Here is a 9363-nt window from a genome sequence, read left to right as displayed (position 1 = left end):
ACACAACACCACCATCATCATCACAGGAGGAGTGGGGGGCTATCCTGCGTCTCTGCTTTTCCCCAACCACGTGACGCCAAGCGCCCTTGACCAATGAACAAATCCGTGACCACCTACGCCCAACGGGGCAGGACCCTCTTGACAAGCGAGTCTTGAGACTCCCCCGAGCTTTTCCCGGATCGATGAACGACCCTCTTAGTGTCGTTGTTTGTAGGGTTATCGGGGGCTGTCGAGGTCTCCGCTCGGTCCTCAGGGGTCAATGGGCATCGTTGTCACAGAGGGCTCTCAAATGCGGGGATTCCATCGGTCACAACCAAGGCGAGCGCTCGCGATAGACAGTGCGCGCGGCTTGCGGGTGGTTAGCGATTGTTTTTTGTTATATTCATTGCAATTGCAATGCGTATTGAAAACGAATTTTGTACGAATTCCATGCGAATTACATGCGAATTTTATGCTAGTTGCATGTGAATGTTATGCGAATTACATGTGAATTTCATGTCAATTACATATGAATTACATACGAATTTTCATGCGAATTCCATACATTTCACATGTGAATTTCATGCGAATTGTATGCGAATTGCATGCCAATTGCACGTGAATTTCATGCGAATTGCATGTGAATTTCATGCCAATTGCACGTGAATTTCATGCGAATTGCAAGTGAATTTCATTCCAATTGCACGTGAATTTCATGCTAATTTCATGCCAATTGCACGTGAATTTCATGCGAATTGCATGCGAATTTCATGCCAATTGCACGTGAATTTCATGGGAATTGCATGTGAATTTCATGCCAATTGCACGTGAATTTCATGCGAATTGCAAGTGAATTTCATGCCAATTGCACGTGAATTTCATGCGAATTGCAAGTGAATTTCATTCCAATTGCACGTGAATTTCATGCTAATTTCATGCCAATTGCACGTGAATTTCATGCGAATTGCATGCGAATTTCATGCCAATTGCACGTGAATTTCATGGGAATTGCATGTGAATTTCATGCCAATTGCACGTGAATTTCATGCGAATTGCAAGTGAATTTCATGCCAATTGCACGTGAATTTCATGCGAATTGCAAGTGAATTTCATTCCAATTGCACGTGAATTTCATGCTAATTTCATGCCAATTGCACGTGAATTTCATGCGAATTGCATGCGAATTTCATGTGCTTTTCATGCTAACCGCACGTGAATTGCATGGAAATTGCACGCGAATCGCACGCCAATTGCTTGCAAGTGCTACGCTCCTCACACCGCAGGAACGTGAGGGCCCCCTCATCCAGCAGTGGAATTGACACGAGGGCTGCCTGTGCACGTTCGCGTCGGAGACGAATCAAATTGACGGATCTGTTGGACGCTATCTCCCGGCGCGGCACTTGTCGCAACCTCGGGAGCCAGGTGCGCACGCACCCATCGAGCCGCGTTCACGCGTGCGGAGTGGGGAGCGGTGGCGCCGCGGTTAGCGCCACGCCGCGCTACGAACCCCGGGGAAACGAGTTCCATTCCCGCTCACGGCCAACACACCAGGTGACGATTATTTGCGCCGGTTCTGGGCCTCCCCTAGGTCGACTCAGTCGCAAATGGGTACGTGGTGTGTGGCGTTGTAAACATCGCCACTGGGGAGACAAAGGCGGCCAGGCCCGGTTGCTGGCCACCCACCCCCTCGTGTGCCACAGCGCCGGCCTTCATAGGTGCTCGCTAACAGCACTTGCCCCAAGAGTCTGTTACAAGGCTACACGGGGGATCTTTGGCTTTTGGTGGTGCGAATGTGGTTCATAATCATGAATAAAATCATGATCATCATCGTCAAAAAATACATCATCGTCGCCAATAAAATACATCGTCGAAGAATACAATTACAAACAAAATAATCAAAACCACAATGTTAACAACAATAAAAAGCGTCAAACACACACATCATCAACAGCACAACACTCATATCATTATTATCATCATCATCATAAAAAACGGCGAATTCATCATCCTCCTCACCCTCATCATCACTCTCATCCCAACCCCCCCCCCCCCCGCCTGAGCGAGGCCCGCGCCTTGATGACAATCGTCACGGTCCTCCTCCTCCCTCTCCTCCTTCCCCTCCTCCCTCTCCTCCTCCTCCCATTATTTCAATCGCGCGGCGTAATGGCGCAATTACTCTTCGCATCACGAGAGTCTCCCTCCCCTCCTCCCTCCCCTCCTCCCTCCCCTCCTCCCTCCCCTCCCTCCTCCCCTCCTCCCCTCTCCCCTCCTCCCTCTCCCCCCACCGCTCCCAACCTTTCACTGGCTCACCCCCCCCCCACCACCACCACTCTCTCTTATCTCTCCAAGCTCTCTCCTTTTCTTGAATCCACCTCTCACAATACGCCCTCATCGCGACTCGAGGCTGTACAAATATTGATACAAGCAGCGAGAGTAGAAAGATGGTGGAGAGAGCAATAGGAGAGGGAGGGAGGGGAGGGGTGGGAGGGAGGGAGGGAGTTAAGAGTTCCTTGCTTCAACGAAGAGGAGAGTTCGCCTTCACTCTCACTTATCTCTCCCCTTATCTCTCCCCTTATCCCTCGATCCCCCGTGTCTCTTCCAACACGAGGGGCAAGCCACGGGGATGTGGGCGTGCCCGAGAGGAGCAGGAGGGAACCACCCGCGGGGGAGATGGAGCCATGAAATCGGTGTGCCAAGGTTGCTCGGGGCGTGGCGGCGGCGGTCTTCATCCAGCAGTGGATTGACCACGGCCGACGGTGACGGCGGTGAGAGTGGCGACGCAGCGGGCCCGAGTTCGAGTCACGCTCACTGCCAACAGCGGTGACTGGTGTCTGATTTGCTACTGGGCCTCCCCTAGGTCGACTCAGCCTCAAATGAGTACCTGGTGCGCGGTGTGTGGTAAACATCGCCACTAGGGGAGACAAAGGTGGCCCCGGCGTGGTGTTGGCCACCCACCCCCTCGTGTGTGCCGTGCCGGCCTTCATAGGTGCTCGCGAACAACACTTGCCCCAGCAGTCTGTTAAGGCTATACGGAGAATCTTTGTCTTTGCATTTTTTTTGCAGCGGGTTACAAGTCACTGAACTCGGCCACCTGACTTCGGTTCCCACTCACGGCTAACATCAGTGGCGAGCGACAATCTGAAACGGTCACGAGTTCCTGGGACGCGTGACTCACCCCCCTTCATCCGCATTGCACTCCTCACCGGCGGGGTGAAGTATGGTCGACCCACCCCCGCACGTGACCCACTCGGCGTTACAAGGCCTCCGTCGACCCGCAAATGGCAAGATAAAGTATGATCATATAGATATAATGATCATATTGATCACATTGAACATACAATATGATCATATTGATCACACGATTATATGGTCAATATGAGCATGCGCTTTCGATATTGATCACACCCTAACCCCTAACCCTAACAGTTTTTTCAGTTTTATTCAGTTTATTTATTTTGGTATAGCCCTGTGAGCCATTCGGCTCTTGAATCGGGTGCAACCACAACAAACAAAAAAACAAAAACACGAACAAGAAAAACATCTTTAAGTGACTATGTGACTGTGCAAACAGAAAATCCATGAAAAAAAACAGCAAATTATTCCTGAAAAAAGCACCGTACACCAACGCTAACGATACGATCATACGATCAATATGATCATATGGATCATATTGCTCATATTGATCACATTATCGATTTATAAGACGGCTCTGTGAAGTAAGACGCATCCGCAAACGCTGAGTGCAGTGTCAGCTACAGCTTCCGCAGACAAAATCCGGTCACACACACATCGCACACAAAGACAAAGATCCCCCGTGTAGCCTTAACAGACTGTTGGGGCAAGTGCTGTTAGCGAGCACCTATGAAGGCCGGCACAGCAGACGAGGGGGTGGGTGGCCAACACCACGCCCGACCACCTTTGTCTCCCCAGTGTCGATGTTTTTACACACCGCACCAGGTACTTATTTGAGGCTGAGTCGACCTAGGGGAGGCCCAGGACCGGTTCAGATAATCGGCACTGGCGTTAACCCTGAGCGCGGATCGAACCCCGGGTCGCCGGATTCGTAGCACAGCGCGCTAACCGCTACACTACCGCTCCTAACAACACACACGCAGCACATACACACGCAACACATACACACGCCTACCGGATTATAAGACGCAGCAATCAACCACGTTCTGAATTTGTCCAAGTCTGATTCGGATCTTTGCCAGATCTGACTGACGCGATTCAATTATGATCCAAATAATAAAACGTGACGTTATTTTTTTTATTTTATCAGCAACTAGCTGTAACTACCCGGCTTCGCCCGAGACTTGGATCCACCACGCGCGGCCGCCTTTGTCTCCCCAGTGGCGATGTTCACACGCCACAGCAGTTACTCGTTTGAGGCTGAGTCGACCTAGGGGAGGCCCAGGAGCGGTTGAAATAATCGTCACCGGTGGTGGCCGTGAGCGGGAATCGAACTCTGGTCGCCGGGTTCGTAGCGCGGCGAGCTAACCACTACACTACAATGCGTTACGCTTCCACATGCGCGGGTCACGTGACAGATTTTACGTCAGAGCTCACTTGCCGTGCAAAAAATAAATGCATTACTGAGCACCCCCCCCCTCCCAAAAAAATTTATTTTTATAATGTTTGCGTGGTGTACACTCTGGAAAGTACCCACATGTCATATTTCAAGTTTGTTGCATGTCGGAAAGTACGCTAAACATTTTGAACAGACACATATTCACAACTTTTCCTTTTATATATATTTGGAGATAAGAGCAATAGTAATGTAACCCTCGTTATAAAGTTTATCTGCCCAGCTAACGTCACGCACCACTCTCCTCCTCCGTTGGATTGTTGTTTGGCACCGTTTTCTACATCTGGTCGCGTATTGAATTAAATTCAAGACGTTCTTTTATTTTATCATTGTGTGTGTGTCTCTCTCCCAAGCCTACAACCCAGCAGCTGGTCTTAATTTCAGCCGGAGCTGTCCAGGTCTGAGCTCCAGAAAGTAGAGCTCAGACCTGAAATGCCTCTGTCTCCGAGCAATGTATGAGTCGTGTTTGTTTTGTTCACTGAAGGCGATTGTGTAGTAGAGAGTCGAGAAGGTTCTAGAAGATGTTGGCTCGCCCGCTGCGGCGAGAGTTTGCGTGTCTCTCTCTCTCATCATCATCACGGTGGCTAGGAGATGTTAACTACCTCGCCTGGTATACAGGAGGTCGTGGGTTCGATCCCGACCCTGACGATGCCTGCTGCTGTATATTTGGAGTTTGCGCGTCTCTCTCTCTCATCATCATCATCATCACGGTGGCTAGGAGAAGTTCACTACCTCGCCTCGTCTACAGGAGGTCGTGGGTTTGATCCCGACCCTGACGATGCCTCCTGCTGTATATTTGGAGTTTGCGTGTCTCTCTCTCTCATCATCATCATCATCACGGTGTCTAGGAGATGTTAACTACCTCGCCTTGTCTACAGGAGGGCGTGGGTTCGATCCCGACCCTGACGATGCTGCTGCTGTATATTTGGAGTTTGCGTGTCTCTCTCTCATCATCATCACGTTGGTTAGGAGATGTTAACTACCTCGCCAGGTATACAGGAGGTCATGGGTTCGATCCCGACCCTGACGATGCCTGCTGCTGTATATTTGGAGTTTGTGCGTCTCTCTCTCTCTCCGTGGTCGCGTGGATTTTTCTCCGGGTCCTCCGGTTTTTCCCTCCACATTTAGAATGAACATCACGCGTTTGGAGTATTTGGCTGCTAAAAATGTCCACACGATGATAAGTCCACTTCGGTGAGCGACACATAGCTCAGTGGGCCTTACCTGGTCGACTAAAATTATTTAAAAAAAAAGTTTTCTAGTTTAGTTTTAGAAGACGGAGCAGGGTTTTTGGATGATGACGATTGAGATGATGGAGAAGATGATGATGGAGATGATGACTTGGATCGTCTTTCATGGCACATGGGAACCCTGCTGTTCGCCCGGGAGGTGAAAGTGAGCGCTGCTGCCGCTGCTGCTGCTGATGATGATGATGAATGGATGGGTGGGTGGATGGTTGACGCTGCACCCTCGCCCTGACCCTGATCCTAACCCTGACCCTGACCTCAAAGGCTCCAGTTTCTCACCTTGGATGTGCTCTCGCCGTCGTCGGAGAGGGGGGTGGGGGAGCAACAGAAGTGGGGGGAGTGGGGGACGGGAGAGCTATTGGGGGCAGATGCGAGCGGCTGGGGTTGGAGGGACGGGAAGTGATGGGGTGCAGAGTGGCATTGTTAATGTGCGTGGGTGCTGTGTGCGGTGGTGGTGTTGTGTTGTGTGTATTTATGTTTAAACATCCGAATTTGTGTGACAAATGCGCCTGCACGTGGTGTTAGCCACGCCACCCCCTCGTGCTCCTTACGGCCTCAATAGGCGCTCGCCGACAGCACTTGCCCCAACAGTCTGTGCAAGCTACACGGGATGCAGCGTTACAACGCGATCTGATTCTCAACCTTAACCCCGACCCAAACCTTAAACCCAATCCCCCCCCCCTTCTCCCCCCTCCCTCCTTCCCCCGCCCCGCCCCCCACCTCTCGCTCCCCCCACCCCTGCCTCTCCCCGCCCCTCTCCCTCCCTTTGCCCCCCCCCACCCCTCCAACTCTCCCTGCCTCCGCCCCTCCTCTCGGTCCAGACATCGCTCCGCTGTGGCAGCAGAGGAGCGATCTCCATGGCAACAGCAGCAGCAGCAGCCAGGCCTGGCAACAGAAGACGGCGAGATGACGTCACGTCTTCCTCCCTCCCTCCTCCTCCATTCGCATTCCACGACCTCCTTGCTAATGTGCATGTACCTGTATATACGTGTGTAGTACGGTGAATGTATGCAATGCGTGTCTTTGTGTGTGTGTATGTGTGTGTGCGTGTGTGCGTTTGTGTGCCAACACCGGCCGTCATAGGTGACAGCACTTGCCCCTACAGTCTGTTAAGGCTATACGGGGGATCTTTGTCTTTGTGTGTGCCAACACCGGCCTTCATAGGTGACGGCACTTGCCCCTACAGTCTGTTAAGGCTATACGGGGGATCTTTGTCTTTGTGCCAACACCAGTGACGATTATCTGAACCGGTCCTGGGCCTCCCCTAGGTCGACTCAGCCTCAATTGAGTTATCTAGTGCTATGTGTAAAAAAAAACATTGCCACTAGGGAGACAAAGGCGGTCGGGCATGGTGTTGGGCACCCACCCGCTCGTGTGCCGTGTCGGCCTTCATAGGTGCTCGCTAACAGCACTTGCCCCTACAGTCTTTTAAAAGGCGACGTGGGGAATCTTTGTAAAAACAAATATTAGGTCGACTCAGCCTCAAATGGGTAGCGGAGCACGATGCTGGACACCCAGCCACCACCTCGTGTGCCATGCCGGCCTTCACAGGTGCTCGAACAGTCTCTCAAGGCTCTACGGGGGGTGTCTTTGTTTAGGGATAGGCTGAACGCATGCATTGCGAATGTCTCTCTGGCTGTCTGCCTGGCTGGCTGTCTCTGTGTTTGTGTGTCTGTCTGTGTGTGTCTGTCTGCGTGTCTGTGTGTGTGTCTGTCTGTGTGTGTGTCTGTGTGTCTGTGTGTGTCTGTCTGTGTGTGTCTGTCTGCGTGTGTCTGTCTGTGTGTGTGTCTGTGTGTGTGTCTGTGTGTGTGTCTATGTGTCTGTGTGTGTGTCTGTCTGTGTGTCTGTGTGTGTCTGTGTGTGTGTCTGTGTGTGTGTGTCTGTGTGTCTGTGTGTGTGTCTGTCTGTGTGTCTGTGTGTGTCTGTGTGTGTGTCTGTGTGTGTCTGTCTGTGTGTGTCTGTGTGTCTATGTGTGTGTGTCTGTGTGTCTGTGTGTGTCTATGTGTGTGTGTCTGTGTGTCTGTGTGTGTCTATGTGTCTGTGTGTGTCTGTGTGTGTCTGTCTGTGTGTCTGTGTGTCTGTCTGTGTCTGTCTGTCTGTCTGTGTGTCTGTGTGTCTGTCTGTCTGTCTGTGTGTGTCTGTCTGTGTGTCTGTCTGTGTGTGTGCGCCGTGCGGCAGCCGCGCGCGCCTCGATACCCCCCCCCGCCCCGTGAACGCGGCTGTCGAGGGCGAGGGAAGTTCACGGGGCAGGATGGACGTGACCTGGAGCATGCCGGGGGGGGGTTGGTGGAGGGCGACAGGACAGGAGGGGGTGGGGGGGGTGATCCCTATGCCCATGACCCAAAGGGAGCATTGGAGACAGGGAGGGGGGGGGTACCCCCTTGTCCGTGACCCCAACATACGGAGCACGTGAAGGTCACGTTGTTTGTTGGTGTTGTCACGGTGGTGGTGGTGGTGTTGTTGTTGTCGCTCTGGCTATCGGTGTCGCTGTTCGTCTGGCTGTGGGTGTTTTTGGTCTACGTTGTTGCTGCTGCTGTTGTTGTTTGTTGTTGTTTGTTGCTGGTGGTAGTAGTAATGGCGTGGTGTTGGCCACCCACCCGCTCGTGTGTCGTCTCGGCCTTCAAAGGTGCCACTCGCTAACGGCACCTTACCCCAACAACCTGTGAAGGCTATACGGGGGAATCTGTATCCCTGTAGTGATATTGTTGTTGTTGTTGCTGATCTTGTTGTTGTTGTTGTTGTTGCTGCTGCTGCTCTTGATGTGGAAACGCTATTCAGAATGAGATTCTTCATTTATCCCGGAGAAAATCCGATGAGCTATGAGGCTATTTGTCAATGAGCGGCGTCTGTGCTGCTGTGGCCTGGTCATCTGCACGTTCCGTGAACCACGTGGCGACTGCTGCTGCTGCTCTTCCTGTAGCAACTCCAACGCGATGTCTCCTCCGCTTGTCTACAGTCGGGCCTCGATGGGCGATGATGATGATGATGGTGACGTTGATAGTGACACAACATCTATTTATGTTCTTAAAGTGAACGAGATTTCCTGCTCAAATCATTGGGGCATTACAGCTCTGCTCCGGAGCCAATGGTGGAAATTCCACACTCCCGTGGCGGGGGACGACGAGTCCATCCACAGCACAACCATTACACTGGACATCTGTGAGAAAAGAGCTTTATAGCTCATCGGATTCCAACGGTATCAATACATATTCCGATTCTGATTCGTTGACTTCGCCACGACGTGGTACGCGATTAATTAAAGAAACAAAAAATATGGTTTGTGTCGACAATTTTGTGTGTCCGCTGCGTAGCTGCTTCTTGTAGGGTCTTGCCCCCTTCTCCCTGCCCTACCCTCTCCTGCCCGTGCCCCCACGTGCCCGATGAGGGCGTCTGCAGAGGTTTCGTTATGATTGACAGAAGAGTAGCATGTGGACAACTAATAGTGGGTAATCTGATCACATCGTCCCATCTGCGTCCCTCCCTCCCCTTAACCCCCCCCCCCTGCCTCCTCCTCGTGCCGCTACCCCCTCAAGTTATCTCCAGCGCTGT

The 9363-nt window shown here is 52.0% G+C and overlaps 1 long non-coding RNA gene across 1 annotated transcript; it reads left to right on the top strand.

Moving 5' to 3' along the window:
- The first annotated feature begins 2269 nt into the window (after nucleotides 1-2269).
- Nucleotides 2270-9088, top strand: LOC142929580 (uncharacterized). The gene is made up of 2 exons (XR_012945733.1): nucleotides 2270-2744; nucleotides 6636-9088. It is a non-coding gene; the product is annotated as an uncharacterized LOC142929580 (long non-coding RNA).
- The last annotated feature ends 275 nt before the right edge of the window (nucleotides 9089-9363 follow it).

The sequence above is a fragment of the Petromyzon marinus genome, chromosome 31 (genome assembly GCF_048934315.1).
Source record: "Petromyzon marinus isolate PM22_M1 ecotype Great Lakes invasive population chromosome 31, UKy_Petmar_22M1.pri1.0, whole genome shotgun sequence".
NCBI lineage: Eukaryota > Metazoa > Chordata > Hyperoartia > Petromyzontiformes > Petromyzontidae > Petromyzon > Petromyzon marinus.
This window is presented reverse-complemented; position numbering and strand designations above follow the sequence as displayed.